The 18,474-nt window shown below is 39.4% G+C and overlaps 1 pseudogene; it reads left to right on the forward strand.

Moving 5' to 3' along the window:
- Positions 1–6,174: 6,174 nt before the first annotated feature.
- LOC129017762 (E3 ubiquitin-protein ligase RNFT1-like) lies at positions 6,175–17,415 on the forward strand (annotated as a pseudogene).
- Positions 17,416–18,474: the final 1,059 nt, after the last annotated feature.

Here is an 18,474-nt window from a genome sequence, read left to right on the forward strand (position 1 = left end):
TTTAGAACTTAGCTGGGTGTGGCAGCCTGCACATGTAGTCCCGGAAACTTGGGAGGCTGAGGAGGGAGGATCACTTGAGCTTGGGAGTTCAAGGCTGCAGTGAGCCCCAGACTGCACCACTGCACTCCAGCATGGGTGACAGAGCAAGACTCTGTCTCAAAATAAATTAATCAAATTAAATTAAAATAATGATATGCTTATATTAGAAAATAAATAAAACCAAATAAATGAAATGAAATTGTATTGAAAATACCAATAAAATGGATAAACTTTTAGCTATACTGACCAAGAAAAAAACAAAGATGACACAGATTACCAATACCAGCAATAAAAGTGCTAATGTCAATACAGAGCCTATAGATGTTAAAAGGCTAATAAGAGAATATTATGAACAACTTTATGCCAATTCCTTCAAGCTGACTTAAGAAGAAGTATATAACCTGAATAATTCTATAGCGAATAAAGAAACTAGAATTTGTAGTTTAAAACCTTTCCATAGAAAAAAATTCTAGGCCAGATGGCCTCACTGGCAAATTCTACCAAACATTTAAGTAAGAAATTATACCAATTCAACACAATCTCTTCTGCAAACAGGAAACATTTTCCAATTCAGGCCAGCATTATCCTGACATCAAGAACAGTTAAAGACATTGTAAGAAAACCAGTATCTCCCACAAACAGAGATGCAAAAATCCTCCACAAAATATTAGTAAAATGAATGCAATATATAAAAAGGGTAATACACTACGACTCAGTGGGGTTTATCCTTGAAATGCAAGGCTGGCTTAACATTTAAAAATCAATTGATAGGCTGGGTGCAGTGGCTCACGCCTGTAATCCCAGCACTTTAGGAGGCCGAGGCAGGTGGATTACCTGAGGTCAGAAGTTCGAGACCAGCCTGGCCAACATAACATGGTGAAACCCCATCTCTACTAAAAATACAAAAATTAGCCAGGCATGGTGGCACATGCCTGTAATCCCAGCTATTCGGGAGGCTGAGGCATGAGAATCGCTTGAACCTGGGAGGCAGAGATTGCAGTGAGCCAAGATCGCACCACTGCACTCCAGCCTGGGCCAACAGAGGGAGACTCTGTCTCCAAAAAAAAGACAAAAGAAAATTTCACCATATCAACAGGCTAAATAAGAAAAATTGTATGATTTTTTAATAAAGGCAGAAAAAGATTTGTCAAAACTCAATATCCACTTATGATAAAAATTCTTAGCAGACTAGGAGTAGAAGGGAATTTATTTACTTGACCTGATAGATGACACCTACAAAAAAAGCTAGAGGCTGGGCACGGTGGCTCACGCTTGTAATTCCAGCACTTTGGAAGGCCAAGGCAGGCGGATCACCTGAGGTCAGGAGTTCGAGACCAGCCTGGCCAACATGGTGAAACCCCATCTCTACTAAAAATACAAAATTAGCCAGGTGTGGTTGTGGACACCTGTAATCCCAGCTACTGGGGAGGCTGCGGCAGGAGAATCGCTTGAAACTGGGAGGTGGAAATTGCAGTGAGCCAAGATCACACCAATGCACTCTAGCCTGGGCGACAGAGCGAGATTCCGTCTCAAAAAAGAGAAACAAACAGCCCAGGTGCGGTGGCTCACGCCTGTAATCCTAGCACTTTGGGAGGCCAAGGCGGGTGGATCACCTGAGGTCAGGAGTTCGAGACCAGCCTGGCCAACTAAAAATACAAAAAAATTAGCAGGGCATGGTGGCAGCCGCCTGTAATCCCAGCTACTCAGGAGGCTGAGGCAGGGGAATTGCTAGAACCTTGGGGGCAAAGGTTGCAGTGAGCTGAGATGGCGCCACTGCACTCCAGCCTAGACGACAGAGTGAGACTCCGTCTCACCAAAAAAAAAAAAAAAAAAAAAAAAAAGAAACAAACAAATGAGCAAAACTTACAGCTCACATACTTAATGGTAAAAAGGCTGAATGTATTCCCCTTAAAATCAGGAGCACGGCACGGATGTCTACTGTCACCATTCCTATTTAATTTATTAATAACATCACATTGGCAGCTACAGTTAATACAATAAAGCAAGAAATAAAAGGCATAGGCATCAGAAAAGAAGAAGCTGTTTCTATTTGTAGACAACACTGTCTACAAAGAATCTACAAAAAAAAGGCTCTGAAAATGCATAAATGAGAAATGGGCAAAGTTTTCAAAGCCACAGTTTTTACTTCAAATTTTCTATCTCCAGATCCTTATATCACATTGCCAACTGAATATCTTCACCTGTATGTTTCCCAGGAACTCCTAAGACTCAGTATTTACAAGCCAAAATTATTGATATCTCTCCAAACTTGGTCTTTCAAAAAAATTCCCTATTCATCTGGAAATGCCACCAATTTACTTATTCTAATATAGCTTCCCAATATTGATTTATCCATCTATCCATGCTAAAAAATGAAGATTTGTCTTAGACTATTCCTCTTACCTGCCCCATATACTTGGTCAGTTAGGCTATCAGTTAATCTTGTTATGAAACCAACTGCCCCAAACCTAGAGGCTGAAAAGAAAATAATCTATAGGCTGGGTGCAGTGGCTCATGCCTGTAATCCCAGCACTTTGGGAGGCCGAGGCGGGCATATCACAAAGTCAGGAGTTGGAGACCAGCCTGGCTAATATGGTGAAACCCCGTCTCTACTAAAAACACAAAAATTAGCTGGGCATAGTGGCAGGCACCTGTAGTCCCAGCTACTTGGGAGGCTGAGGCAGGAGAATAGCTTGAACCCAGGAGGCAGAGGTTGCAGTGAGCCAAGATCATGCCACTGCACTCCAGCCTGGGTGACAGAGCGAGATTCCATCTAGTAAAAAAAAAAAAACAAAAGAAAGAAAGAAAAGAATCTATATTTCCTATAATTCTAAGTATAGACTGGCTCATTCTAGGATGGCCTCACACATATGTTTGGGGCTTCAACTGAGAATGCTGAGACAACTAGGAAGGCTGGGAGAGCTAGGGACACTCTCAAAGTGGTCTCATCTTCTAGGAGACTAGCCTTGATTTAATCAAATTGTGGCAAAGGGTTACCAGCAGTAAGAGTGTGAATCCCAATGCGGAAGAATTTTTCAAGTCTCTGCTAACATTACAATTGCTATTGTCTCAAGGGCCAATGCAAATCACTTAAATCAGTCTGGGAGAAGACTACCGAAGGGAGTGGACATGGGTAGGTGTGAAAAATTGGTGTGGGTAGTGGAGGGGCCACGGAGCCTAAGTGCAACAATCTAGGACACTTAACCCTATTGATTCTATTTCATAACCTCTCCAATCTCATTCTTCTTCTTGAATCCCACTTCACTGACAAGTTCAAGACCTCATCTTGTACCTGAACTACTTATAATAGTCTCCTAATGGAGCTTGCACTGCTACTATTAGCATATGAATTTTTTGAAGAACAGAAATCCAGTCACACAATTCTGTTGCTTAAAACTCAGTAGCTTCCCTTTGGCCATTAGAATAAACTACAAAGTGAGGTCCACAAAGTCATTTTCTAGCTCCTACTTATGTGACTTATCTCTTACTACTCTATGCACCCTACTCTTCCAAATATGAAAACAGACCTTAAAGGACCATGGTATTTCAATATTTTCCATATAATGTTTCTATCTGCAATGCCCTATTACTGCTTGTGTCCTGGTAAATATCAACCTATTCCTCAGATTTCATCCAGAACGCTGAGGCACTAGAATCACTTGAACCCAGGAGGCAGAGGTTGCAGTGAGCCAAGATTGTGTACTCCAGCCTGGGCAACAGAGCAAAACTCCGTCTCAAAATAAATAAATAAATAAATAAATAAGATTTCATCTTAAATATCACAAATTTAACACAAGATTTATTGCCTGACAAAGTTAAATGCTTCTACCTTTTGCTTCCATTGCATCTCACAGAACCTTCAATATAGTGTTTTCTCCAAAATACTATAATTATTTGTTTGCAGGTCTAACCATTTCCGTCACCATGAGATGGAAACTTTTTTTTTTTTTGAGGTGGAGTCTTGCTCTATCACCCAGGATGGAGTGCAGTGGTACGATATTGGCTCACTGCAACCTTTGCCTCTAGGGTTCAAGCAATTCTCCTGCCTCAGCCTCCTGAGTAGCTGGTTTACAGGTGTGCGCCACCATGCCTGGCTAATTTTTGTATATTTAGTAGAGATGGGGTTCCGCCATGTTGGCCAGGCCGGTCTTGAGCTCCTGACCTCAGGTGATCCACCTGCCTCACCCTCCCTAAGTGCTGGGATTACAGGCGTGAGCCACCGCGCTCGGCCCTAATTTTTATATTTTTAGCAGAAATGGAGTTTCACCATGTTGGCCAGGCTGGTCTTGAACTGCTGACCTCAAGTGATCTACCCACTTTGGCCTCCCAAAAGTGCTGAGATTACAGGTGCGAGCCATGGTGCCTGGCCCGAGACTCTTTATTATGTCTCTCTCTCCAACATCTAGTACTATTCTTAACATTCAGTAAGTACTTGGCAAATGCTTTTTGAATTAGCCGATTAAAATTAAAATGTCTATTTCCAACAGTCCAGATGCCAGTGGAAAGAAAGTTTATCAGATAACAGCCTGTCACCAGGTCAAATCTCATCAATTCAGTACCTTCCTTCTTCAAATATGTCACACTTCAGTCAAGTTACTTGGGTGAAATGCAGCTCCAGATGCACTAATAAACTTCCAGTATGGACTAACATACCTTCAGTGTTGTGAGTATGTTAAAAGGAGAATTTTTTTTTTTTTTTTTTTTTTGAGACAGGGTCTCATTCTGTCGCCCAGACTGGAGCAATAATGGCTCCTTGCAGCCTTGACCTCCCTGGCTCAAGGGATCCTCCCACCTCAGCCTCCTGAGTAGCTGGGACTACAGGCCCTTGCCACCATGCCCGGCTAATTTTAACATTTTTTCTAGAGACAGGGTCTCTGTATGTTGCCCAGGCTGCTCTTGACCTCCTGGGCTCAAGCGATCTTTTCACCTCGGCCTCCCAAAGTGCTAGGATTATAGGAATGAACCACAGTGTCTGGCCAAGATAAGAATTTAAACATTACATTTGGTATTCTAAATTTACAAATGTACCAGAAGTACCAAACGTACCAAAATTATCAGTGTACTAATACATACTGTGCTCCATTGTGGCTGTGGCTGAATTATGTGATATTCTTTTTCTTTTTCCTGTTTCCTAAGTTTTCACACATTTTTAAGTTTAAAAATATCCACGACTGCCGGGCGCGGTGGCTCACGCCTGTAATCCCAGCACTTTGGGAGGCCAAGGCGGGCGGATCAAGAGGTCAGGAGATCGAGACCATCCTGGATAACATGGTGAAACACCGTCTCTACTAAAAAAATACAAAAAATTAGCCGGGCGTGGTGGCAGGGGCCTGTCGTCCCATCTACTCGGGAGGCTGAGGCAGGAGAATGGGGTGAACCCAGGTGGCGGAGCTTGCAGTGAGCCGAGATTGCGCCACTGCACTCCAGCCTGGGCGACAGAGCAAGACTCCGTCTCAAAAAAAAAAAAAAAATCCAGGACATAGTTGAAATGTTAGAATACTTATACAAATCTCCTCGGAAAATTCACTATAGTCTGGAGTCTGGCTCTCACCCTTACTGACTCAGAAATCTGTCGGAAAGATTTAAATTAGTAAGCACAGAGAGACTTAAGTATGCCTTCCACCACCGCCGCCCACCCCCACTCCCAACAAAAAAGAAAGCCAAAGCGTTTTTTCTGAGACGGGGGATCCCCCTCTGTCGCCCAGGCTGGAGTGCATAGGCACAATTTCAGCTCACTGTAACCTCCGCCTCCCGGGTTCAACAGATTCTCCTGCCTCAGCCTCCCGAGTAGCTGGAATTACAGGCGCCCGCCACCAAGCCCGGCTGATTTTTGCATTTTTGTATTTTCAGTAGAGACAGGGTTTCGCCATGTTGGCCAGGCTGGTCTCAAACTCCTGGCTGCTTTTTTTTTTTTGGTAGCAGATGTTCCCTAAAAGATCATTTGTGTAGGGCAGCAGAGGCTTGGCATTAAGAGAGAACGGAGGAATCCAGTGATAAATAACCTGAAAATTCATCTGCTGTGATTATTTGCTACTCCTTTAGTGAATAAAGGATACCCAGTGAGGAATATCCTGCTGGTATTTAACTGCCTGTTTACTTAGAATATTTTCTGCCATTTGATTTTTTAGAAGACAGAGCCCTGAAGCAAAGACATCTGGGTCAGAGAAAAAGTATTTAAGGGCCATGCAAGCCAATCGTAGCCAACTGCACAGTCCTCCAGGAACTGGAAGCAGTGAGGATGCCTCAGCCCCTCACTGTGTCCACACAAGATTGACAGGAGAAGGTTCTTGTCTTCATTCTGGAGATGTTCATAGCCAGATAAACGCCATACCTAAAGAATGTGCAGAAAATACAAGCTCCAGAAATATAAGGTCAGGTGTCCATAGCTGTGCCCATGGATGGGTACACAGTCGCTTACCGGGTCACTCCCACAGTGAAGCAAGGCTGCCTGATGATACTGCCGCAGAATCTGGAGATCACGGTAGTAGCTCCTTCTCAGAATTCCGCTATCTCTTCAAGTGGCTGCAAAAAAGTCTTCCGTATATTTTGATTCTGAGTGTGAAACTTGTTATGCAGCATATAACAGGTAGGGCATAATAAAACATTAACTTGTTTTCATTCCGAAAATCAGTTAATTTTCTTTCATTATTGGTAGCTTACGTAATGCATTCAGTTACTTATTTTTTGTTGGCTTTTATTATTGTATATGTTTATTTTTAATTTGTGTCATTGTTAGCTTATACAATCCTCTTTGATTTTTTTTTTCTTTCAATTAACTGGAACTTATTTTCTAACAGGAATTTCTCTTGGAATTGGGCTGCTAACAACTATTATGTATGCAAACAAAAGCATTGTAAATCAGGTTTTTCTAAGTAAGTATAACAAGCAACTAAAAAATTATTAACTGTTTCTCTCCATAGATTTTAGACAAATAATTTTGAGAGAAATAGGAAATAACTTTTGAAAGAAACAGGAAGTAATGGGCTATATTGTAACTTCCATGATATATTAAATTTGTTATCTAAATCCTGGAATAAATTATTTCTCCTAATGCTGAATTCCTTCACCTTACCTTCTTTGTAAGAAAAAAAAGAATTGGTTACTGTTAAAGAAAAAGTAGTAAAAAGGATTAAAAGAGTTAGAACATGCTATTTGATCTGATTTGGCAAGTCCCTTCATGTTGTATAAATTACTTTGATGATACTAAGTAATATCATCATCATCAACAACTTTTAGTGGCTGGGCATAGTGGCTCACACCTGTAATCCCAGCACTTTGAGAGGCCAAGGCAGGCAGATCACAAGGTCAGGTGATCAAGACCATCCTGGCTAACACGGTGAAACTCCGTCTCTACTAAAAATACAAAAAATTACCCAGGTGTGGTGGCACGTGCCTATATTCCCAGCCACTCAGGAGGCTGAGGCAGGAGAATTGCTTGAACCCGGGAGGCGGAGGTTGCAGTGAGCTGAGATCGCACCACTGCACTCCAGCCTGGGATACAGAGCGAGACTCCGTCTCAAAAAAAAAAAAAAAAAAAAAAAGAAAGAAAGAAAGAAAAGAAAAGAAAAAAGAAAGACCTGGGCGGAGCCCAGTGGCTCATGCCTGTAATCCTAACACTTTGGGAGGCCCAGGCGGGCGGATCACCTGAGGTCAGAAGTTCAAGACCAGCCTGGCCAACGTGGTGAAACCCCGCCTCTACTAAAAACACAAAAATTAGCTGGGCGTGGTGGCACTTGCCTGTAGTCCCAGCTACTTGGGAGGCTGAGGCAGGAGAATTGCTTGAACCTAGGAGGCAGAGGTTGCAGTGAGCCAAGATCGTGCCATTGGACTCCAGCCTGGCGACACAGTGAGACTCCATCTCAAAAAAAAAAAAAAAAAAGAAAAGAAAAGAAAATTAAACCCAAGGAATTTTTCCATAACATAAGTTACACCAGCCCTAGTCATATAAATCACTGGGAAAAATAGGATGAGTTTCTAAAATTTCACCTTAAGACAACTTTAAATGGCTATGTCTGTGTAAAGTATCATGCATTCTGACTTGGAAATCTATAGTTCAACCTATCAAACTAGAAAAATCTTAATGATTTAAAATTAGTAAAACTTTTCATTAAACTGGACTTTAAAAGTGAGATTACAGGCAAGGCACAGTGTCTCATGCCTGTAATGCAGCACTTCGGGAGGCTGAGATGGGCAGATTGCTTGAGCCTAGGAATTGAAGACCAGCCTGGGCAACATGGCAAAACCCCATCTCTATAAAAAATCAAAAAATTAGCTGGGCGTGGTGGCACGTGCCTGTAATCTCTGCTATCTAGGAGGCTGAGGTGGGAGGATTGCCTGAGCCCAGGTGGTCAGGGCTGCAGTGAGTTGCGATCATGCCACTGCACTCTAGTCTGGGTGAAAGAGTGAGACCCTGTCTCACAAAAACACACACACACACACACACACACACACACGAAAAAAAAAAGGGGGAGATTACAACTACTTGGGAGGCTGAGTTGGGAAGAACGCTTGAGCCTAGGAGTTCTGGGCAATGTGTCGAGACCTCATATAAAAAAAAAGTAAGATTAAAACAGATTAATTTATTAAATTATTATAATCTGAGAATTTTAAAAATATAAACCTTGACAAGTGAGTCAAGATTAAAATGCATTTTGAAATTTTATTTTGTGGGTGGGTCCATTTTTTTCTGAGATGGAGTTTTGCTCTGTCACCCAGGCTGGAGTGCAGTGGCGTGATCTTGACTCACTGCAACCTCTGCCTCCTGGGTTCAAGCGATTCTCATGCCTCAGCCTCCTGAGTAGCTGGTATTATAGGCGCGTGCCATGGTGCCTGGCTAACTTTTGTATTTTTTTTTTAGTAGAGATGGGTTTCACCATGTTGGGCAGGCTGGTCACAAACTCCTGACCTCAAGCGATCTGCCGACCTCGGCCCCCCAAAGTGCCGGGATTACAGGTGTGAGCCACTGCGCCCATCCTGGGTGAGTCCTTTATGTCAGCTTGTAGAGGACCTGGCTTCCTTTTTTTTTTTTTAATTTAATTTTCTTTCTTTTTTTTTTTTTTGAGAGAAGATTTGGCTTCTTTGAAACATAGGTAATGTTTTTCATATGGTGAAGAAACTCGTGTTTTAGACATTTGTTTAATATAAGAGTTCTGTTTGGTCACTAAAGTTGTATAAAACAAAGTAACTGTGATGATTATGTACAGTTTAACAGATATTCTATATTAAGATTAATTTAGAAAAATGTTCTAAGTTAATAGGCATTAAAGTAAAACAGTTTAATGATATTTAAAATTCTGGCAAAATCAAAGTAACATTATAAAATTGTTTATCTTTCAGGAAAGGTCCTCAAAGATTCAGTGTGCTTGGTTACTGGTATTCTTAGCAGGATCTTCTGTTCTTTTATATTACATCTTTCATTCTCCATCACTTTATTACAGGTAATTAGAGGTCCAAATACACAATTACATTTTTAATGTAATCATATATTTCATAGCACTTTGTACCTTACTTCACATAGTACTTATTGTATTCAATCAGTTCAGTTTTTAACTGTCTCTTTTCATAAGCGAGAGCTTTTTTTTTTTTTTGAAACGAGTCTCACTCTGTCACCCAGCATGGAGTGCAGTGTCTCAATCTTGGCTCTCTGCAACCTCTGCCTCTCAGGTTCAAGCAAATCTCCCGTCTAAGCCTCCTGAGTAGCTGGGATTATAGTCGCACACCTGGCAAATTTTTGTATTTTTAGTAGAGACGGGGTTTCACCATGTTGGTCAGACTGGTCTTGAAGTCCTGACCTCGTGATCCACCTGTCACGACCTCCCAAAGTTCTGGGATTACAGGTGTGAGCCACTGCACCCGGCCTCATAAGCAAGAGCTTTACGTAACTTATTCAGATTTTGTATCCCCAGTGCTTTCGCACATAGCAGATGCTCAATAAATATTTAATTTTTTGATACCTGAGTTTTTGTTTATATATTCCATATTTTTTAAGTACCATTAGGTTGTTATTGTTGGTCTTTGTTTCTGAAAGTAAGAACACTTACTAAATGACAGTAGCTGATAAGTTTCCATGTCAAATGGGAGTATTCTGAATTTTCAGCTTTTACCAGAGTATTAGAAGACCGCGTTTCACTGGAGTTGGAGAGATGGGCAAATCTGGGATATAGTTTGGAGGTGGAGCCAGTATCCCTCAGATGGACTGGATTGGGTAAGTGGGTGGAGAGAAGCAAGAATGACCTCTGGGTTTTTAGTCTAAGAAACTGGCTGGATGGTGGTGTCATTTCATTGGATTGAGGAAGGAACTGATTTTGAGGAGAAAAATCAATAATTTTGTTTTGAACATGTTAAGTTTGAGAGGCTAAGTAGAATTGGTAAGAAAGTGGTTCCAAATATATGTCATGAACTCAGGGTAGAGGTTAGGGCTATAAATTTTGGTATCAGGAGCATATGGTTGATATTTAAAAACCACAGGACTGGGGCCAGGCACGGTGGCTCAAGCCTGTAATCCCAGCACTTTGGGAGGCTGAGGTGGGTGGATCACGAGGTCAGGTTATTAAGACCATCCTAGCTAACACGGTGAAACCCCGTCTCTACTAAAAATACAAAAAAATTAGCTGGGCGTGGTAGTGGGCGCCTGTAGTCCCAGCTACTCGGGAGGCTGAGGCAGGAGGATGGCGTGAACCTGGGAGGCAGAGCTTGCAGTGAGCCGATACCGCGCCACTGCACTCCAGCCTTGGTGACAGAGCAAGACTCCGTCTCAAAAAAAAAAAGAAAAAAAAAAAAGAAAAACCCACAGGACTGGAGAAAACTAACCCAGGAAAGAGAGAGTGTAGATAGAGAGCCCAGTAAGGGACATGACCACAAAAAAGAAGAGAAACAGCAAAGGAGACTAAGAAGAAACCAGCAGTAAAATATGAGAAATAGAAGAGCGTTGTGTTAAAAGTCTAGAAAGAAAATTATTCAGGGAGGGAAGATGGAAAAAGAAAAGTGACCTTGAAATTTAGCCATACAGAGGGAGTTGATGATCTTGACAAGCAATTCACTGAAAGGAAGAGATGGAATCCTGATTGGAATTGGTTAAGAAAAACATGGCAGATGTCTGTTATTGATGAGTTTTTTTCATTTACAGGCTAGAAAGCTGTCAACTGTGACAAACTGTGAAGACTTTTTCCTTATTCTATGAAGGGAAGATCTAAATTCCAAACATTTTAAAAGTCTCTTTAAAATAAGCAAAATGATCCTCCATTCCATTAATGTGAACTCTGACATCCTGCCAAACTCATATTTTTTACATATCAAAATAAAATATTTGTAGCAAATTAAAACCCTTTCTTAATACTTTACCTTTGTATGTTGCTCTGGTAAATTTTGATGATTTTCTTTTGGTGGCTGAATTTTTTAAAATCCTATTTTGGACCATTTGAGCTTCTGGGAAGTACTTTGGATTATTGGAATTACAGACTTCATTCTGAAATTCTTTTTCATGAGCTTAAAATGTCTTATCTTATTGGTGCCTTCTTTCATCATGCCTTTTAAATCTAAGGTAAGAAACTAACATGCTTTATTGGAGTGATGTTAACTAATCACATTAATGCTATTTAGTCTTTGTTTAAATGAATCCTCCTTTTGCAATTTTTCAGTTTGCTAACTAGCTTTAATTATCTGTATTATTTCAGCCTGGCAACCATTTGTTCAAGCACTTGAACCTGAATGTTAACCTATTTGGATAAAATCAGAATTATATTTGCTTCAGAATAATTTTAAAATCAGTCCCCACATCATATATGGGAAACTATTTAGATTGGTACTTCTGTTGTCCAGGGCATTATCAATTGGCAGTTGACTATATACAATTATTCAGTGGTTTCCCATATGCAATAAAAACTTTAAAATTTTTATAACCAGCAAAAACATACATAGGTTTTACTTGCAGTATACATAAAACATTTTCACTATATCTTTTTTTTTTTTTTTTTTGAGACCAAGTCTCGCTCTGTCACCCAGGCTAGAGTGCAGTGGTGTGATCTTGGCTCATTGCAACCTCCACCTCCCGGGTTCAAGCTATTCTCCTGCCTCAGCCTCCCAAGTAGCTGGGATTACAGGTGCCCACCACCAAACCCAGCTAATTTTTGTATTTTTAGTAGAGACGGGGTTTCACCATGTTGGCCAGGCTGGTCTCAAACTCCTGACCTCAGGTGATCCACCCGTCTCAACCTCCTAAAGTGCTGGGAGCCACCACGTCCAGCCTAGAAATTCGTTCAAAGCAGACCACTCAGTGACTGTAATATGTGAGAACTAGCTTGAGGTTCAGTCATAATCATTATGAAGATTAATTTTGTAGTTATTTATTGTATCATATACTCAGTGTTCTCAGTCTAGTATTGTTTGTGCTATGTAGTTAAGTAGTTTGGGTAGCTCTATTTGTTTTCTTTTTTCTTATTTTTTAGGGTTACTGGTATATGCTTTTAGAAGAATTGTGTCAATACTACCGAACTAGTTCCCATACTAGTTTGGTTTCACTACCTTATAAGCTATGGGGAGTTTGGTAATGTAACTAGATGGAGTCTTGGGATATTGCTGGCTTTACTTTACCTCGTACTAAAAGTAGGTACCATTACAAATCTTGTCACTGCATGATTCATATTAATGATTACTGACACATACTACTATTTTCCTCTAACAGTTTTATAGTTTATCTTCGTATCACTAGTTTGAAGTAATAGCAGTTTCTATATTTATTTAGAAATGGAGAAACGGAAATAGACTATCTTAATCCAGCGGTCTCAGTTTCCATTGGAGGGAAGGGGAGTAGACCTTCACATAGCATGGATTATCTAAGTAGGGAAAACAAGTTGAATAGAACATACTCATCCTCAATAGTAACACTGTCATACACATAATTCTTAAACTAGTAGAGTATCTTGTCCTGTTCTTTCCATGCCTGTGCCCCTCAACCTAATAATCACTTTATGAAACTTTAAAATCTAAATGTTAAAAACGTGTGAATCAGATAAAATTGCTTTGACTTTGACATAGTTACATTTGTATTTATCTTGATCAAATTGTTGCTCTAGGCATTTAAATGTACTTCAGCTTGATTGAGATGGCTCAAATCTATAAATTGAATAAAATATTCAGCACAAAATGATTAGTTGTGACATAAAATGAGCATTAAGTTAATATGAGGATTTGATGTTATGGGATTTTAGCTTTGGTTTTTGGGTTTAGCAGATAGGACTGTTTGAATTAATAAATGATCTCTTATTTCCCTTTTCAGCTTTTGGAATTTTTTGGGCATCTGAGAACTTTCAGACAGGTTTTATGAATATTTTTTACACAACCAGTAAGTACTTTTTATCAGGTAAGAAAAATACCTTCACCTTTCTTCATTGCAAAAAGTTTTTTAGTTCAGCAGTTTTACAAGAATGGATTTCGTAAATAGATGATCCTTTTCTTTTACTTTGATTATTTTCTAGTACTTTGGCACTTGGGGCTATAATAATTCAGGAGTTTTATCTCTATGATCAGATTCTTGAATCACACATTGACAGCCACCTGCTAATTGTTGCAGTGCTTATATATTTGAACTTGTCTCTTGCCCCTTCAATCCATTTGACATTTTTAAGGACTTGTAAACCCTTAAAAATCTTACGAACTTTTGTTCCTCTTTTTTAATTCACAAATGGGGCTTTGTGTGTTCCTATTAACTCCTTATTCACCTGTGAAAATCCTTCCACTGTAATTTATTTTGTATGTTTAGAAAGCTCATTGCCAAAAATCATGTCTCTTGCAGTTTTCTTACTGGAGCAAATTTCCCCATTGCTCAATTATATGTGCATAAATAAGTTCATGGCATGAAATTTAATAATTAATTGAGACTGTGGTGTCATTTATAACATTATTATGTGATTCTATTGATGTTGCAAATTGCAGTGAAAGGATGTCATAGAGAACCCTGATTTACTACTTAGTAGCCTGAAAGGTTCCCAGTACCTACATGTGGTCAGCAGATTTCAGGGTTTGATTCCCAACTTTGCAGTCATTTCATCAGGGCTCAAGGAGACTGACTTAAAAGAATGCTAACCGAATAATATAACGTAAAAATAAAAAAAGGATTATGTCTACAAAGTAAACCAGACTAACTGGCCAGGGCATCTTTTCCCTAAGATGGAGTTAGCAAAGTAGAAACAAACTTTGCTACATCCTATGCAAGCTTCTTTCTCTAGACAAGACATAATAAAATTCTGAGAGTTCAGCTTTGTCCAAGTCAATTCAACTGATGATTATGTGAGCATTAACCATTTTACTATAATTGGTCTTGTAAGATTTGTGCCAAAATACTCTCAAGAAAATACCCTGATATTCTTTCTCTGAGACAAACTATGGAGAGGATATCAGTCATCAATACTTTGACTTGTTCAAGTCTCCTTTACCAGGGAAATGGCAGTTACTATATGGAGAGGGAGTCTCCAAGATGCCAGATGAGTAATGTTTTAAAAGCTTGTCAGCATAATTATCTGCAAATGTACTTTGCTAAATGACACCTTACTGAAGGGAAATTGACACCAAGATCATCTAACAGTATCCTGACTTGTTTCTGAAATCTTTATCACCAGTCTCAAAAAACCTTAATTTTTAAAATCTTTATCCTTTGAGTTTTACTTTGATTTTGATGTTGTTAGCCTGTGATGTTTTAGTACAAGAAGTTTAGATAACTCTTTACCCTCATGACCGTGACTGAACTTGGGTGTTCTTACATCTCTTTAGTTACCTCTTCCCCATCATTTCTACAGAAAGAAGGTTTCATTTGTAACATTTTGATTTCTCCAAATTTCACTGAGGGTTATTAACATCACATCTAGTTAATGACTAAGTTCTGAATCTGGTGAGGAAGTTAAAATCTTAGACACCAGAAACTTGTTATTAGGACATTGGAAGAGAAGAAAATTCAAATAATTGCATTTTTGTTCAGTTAGTTTTGATGGTAGTTATTCTACCCAAGCGACATTTACAGTTGCAGTTTCTCTGTGAAACTTTATCATTCATTTTTAGCACTAAATGCTTTTTATAATTTGAAATAATAATTTTTAGACCTAGTGGCAGAACACTCTTCAGTGGTCCCTAAGTCTTCTTCATATTGCACTCACTTGGAGACCTTTCAAATAATAGATTACTGGGTCACATCCCAGTATGTCTGGTCCTACTGAATCAATATTGTGTGGAACAGAGAAATCTATTTTTAAAGCAAGCTTTCCACATGAGTTACATTCAGCCAGCCAAGCTCTGGCTGGATTGACTTTATGAACCACTGCTGTAGGTAATAAGTTAGCTCAATTTGGCAGTCCTGGGTCAAATAATACATGGCTATAGATTTTATAATAGTTACATTTCAGACTGCTTAGTCTCTTAAGCCAGTTATGTTGAATTTGAAGCACTATCATCCTTTGGAAAGCTAGTAGATCTAACAATCTTCCAAAATCCTGTGATGTATTATTTAATGATTTCATCTTGGTGCACTCGAGAGGTGGTTCTGCATATGTGGTTCAGCTTTGAAATGTTTGTATCCTTTGGGAAGGTTTTCAAATGCCTGGTTCCAGGGAGATTTGAGAAGTACGGTATCACTTACGTAATTAGAGGAAGAGGAAAGAAAGAAATTTGTAGATTAACAGAACTTACTATCTTCATAGAGTTATGGAGTGGCTGCCAGCAAGAGACAGTGTTCGGATGTGGATGATACTTGTTCAATATGTTAAGCTGAATTTCAGAAGCCAATTCTCATCTGTCAGGTAATTATATTTTTAAATTTAAAAACCTAAATACAACACTTCTCTGTGACTTGCAAAAGTCACATTTATGTTTGTTGTAAGGCAAAAAAAAAAAATCTAGTGTTTAGTGTAAGGTAGCATTCAGAGTACATACTAGTAATTTATTCATGATCAGGGGATTGGCGGATTGGCTAAGTTTTGTCCCTTATGTTCTGATGATTTTTATGCAGAGGAGTATATGAAGGGGAAAAATAATTCAACTGGCAGATTGAATACCAAAGTGATTAAAAAACAGGCTATTTTTATAATTGGATACTAGCCATTTAGAACAATACTGACATTTGTTACTGGATTGTGGCCCTTTCCTATACTTTATGGCAGTTACTAGTAACTGAAAGACTTTAAGCTGTTATCATACTTAATCTTAAAGGTGTCACCTAAGGATCGCTTTTATGGTTAAATGGATGGTACAGCCAGAACACTAGTGGCTCTATCAATCATACTGCTCTTTGTCTTCTTGAATGTCTCATATGTTCTCCATTTTCACAATTGTAAAATGATGGGATTAGTGCTCTTCAAAATCCCTTTCAGGCCAGACGCAGTGGCTCACGCCCGTAATCCCAGCACTTTGGGAGGCTGAGGTGGGTGGATCACCTGAGGTCAGGAGTTCAAGACCAGCCTGACCAACATGGTGAAACCCTGTCTCTACTAAAGATACAAAAACTAGCTGGGCATGGTAGTGGCAGTCACCTGTAACCCCGGCAACTCGGGAGGCTTAGGCAGGAGAATCGCCCGCCCACCTGGGGGGCGGAGGTTGCAGTGAGCCGAGATGGCGCCGTTGCACTCCGGCCTGGGTGACAGAGCAAGTCTTCAGTCTCCATCTCAAAAAAAAAAAAAAAAAAAAAAAATCCCTTTCATTCCCTACAATGTGATGGATTTAAAATGATTATCAAGTATAAAATCGAATTCTTAATTCCATTACAGCATATATATATATATATAATTTTTTTTTTTTTTGAGGTGGAGTCTCACTCTGTCACCCAGGCTGGAGTGCAGTGGCACGATCTCGGCTCACTGCAAGCTCCGCCTCCCGGGTTCATGCCATTCTCCTACCTCAGCCTCCCGAGTAGCTTGGACTACAGGCGCCCGCCACCACGCCCGCCTAATTTTTTTGTATTTTTAGTAGAGACGGAGTTTCACCACATTAGCCAGGATGGTCTTGATTTCCTGACCTCGTGATCCGCCCGCCTCGGCCTCCCGAAGTGCTGGGATTACAGGCGTGAGCCACTGCGCCCGGCCCATTACAGCATATATTTTGTGAAGAGTGCATTACCTTATGGTTTAACAGAGAGAAAACATGTCCACTCTGCAGAGCTGTGATTTCAGACCATACAAACAAATGGAAAGATGGAGCCACTTCATCACACCTTCAAATTTATTAAGTTGTATAAACTATTAAGGCCACAAAATACTAATGTCATTTGGTCATAATGACTACTGATAAGGCATCAGAATGGATTTTCAGGGCTACAAGAAAAATGTTTCAAGATGGTTTTAGAATGTAAGACTTAACGGTCCAATTCACCAAAAGATTAAATGAAACAACCCTGTGTTTTAAAATACATACAATGTTCAACCTAATGTATATGCAACATTCTATTCTAATTATTTGACAGGTAACTGCAGTGTTAAATTGTAAATGTGTTTTCTTAATATTACCAAAACAGCAATTTGAAACTAGAACTAGTGGTTTTAGAGAACTCAGGTGTTCTTTCCAGACATTGTTTTCAGAATAAAGTATATTTTTCATAATATTTTAAGACACGTACTATCTAAAAGTAGAATTTTGTTCAGCATTGACTTTTTAATTCCCATCCTAAAAATTCTTAATATTTTCATAAAATTTGTATTTTTAAATGAAAGTTCTAAATGTTATATTTTATCAGTAACAGATTTTCTAAGTGAAGATAAATTTACTGAGGATGATACATTTTAATATTGTATTATTCTCTGTAGTATTACTAGTAATCAGTGAAAATAAATTCATTTTGTCTGTGGACCTCATAAATTCTTCCTGCCATCAGCTTTAATGCTCATGATCATGCTTTTTGTATAGTACCATGGAGTATCTTGAAGTAACTATTAAAATAATTCATGTGGATTATAAACAGCTGGCTTACTTGATGATTTGAATAGTATTGAAAACAAGACAAATGGGCAGGCATGGTGGCGCACGCCTGTAATCCCAGAACTTTGGTAGGCAGAGGCAGGAGGACTGCTTGAGCCCAGGAGTTCAAGACCAGCCTGGGCAACATCCCATCTCTATATAAAAAAACATTAAAAAGTTTCAAGACAGATGCCCTAAAATCTTAGAAAAGAATTGCCCTTATAGTCTTCTCCATAAAAGTTTTGGAATGTTATGCTTGAATCACCATCAATTGGAAGATTAAAGCTTGCACTGAGAGGTGGTCATAAGGTTTTGATAGTGTGGTTTTTCGCCTCTAGGTATTTGTGCAGGGTGCTAGAAAAGGGAATGAAGCACTTTTCTCCCCTTGTTACCTCTAAGGAGGAATCTGAAATCTAAAACATGTCTGAAGGACTGCTACTGGTTATATCTCAGTTTAGAGTACATCCATCAGTTTGTAGTCGAGGAAAAGGTGGTAGAAAGGAGAAC

Source organism: Pongo pygmaeus, chromosome 19, assembly GCF_028885625.2.
Source record: "Pongo pygmaeus isolate AG05252 chromosome 19, NHGRI_mPonPyg2-v2.0_pri, whole genome shotgun sequence".
In the NCBI taxonomy this organism is placed as follows: domain Eukaryota; kingdom Metazoa; phylum Chordata; class Mammalia; order Primates; family Hominidae; genus Pongo; species Pongo pygmaeus.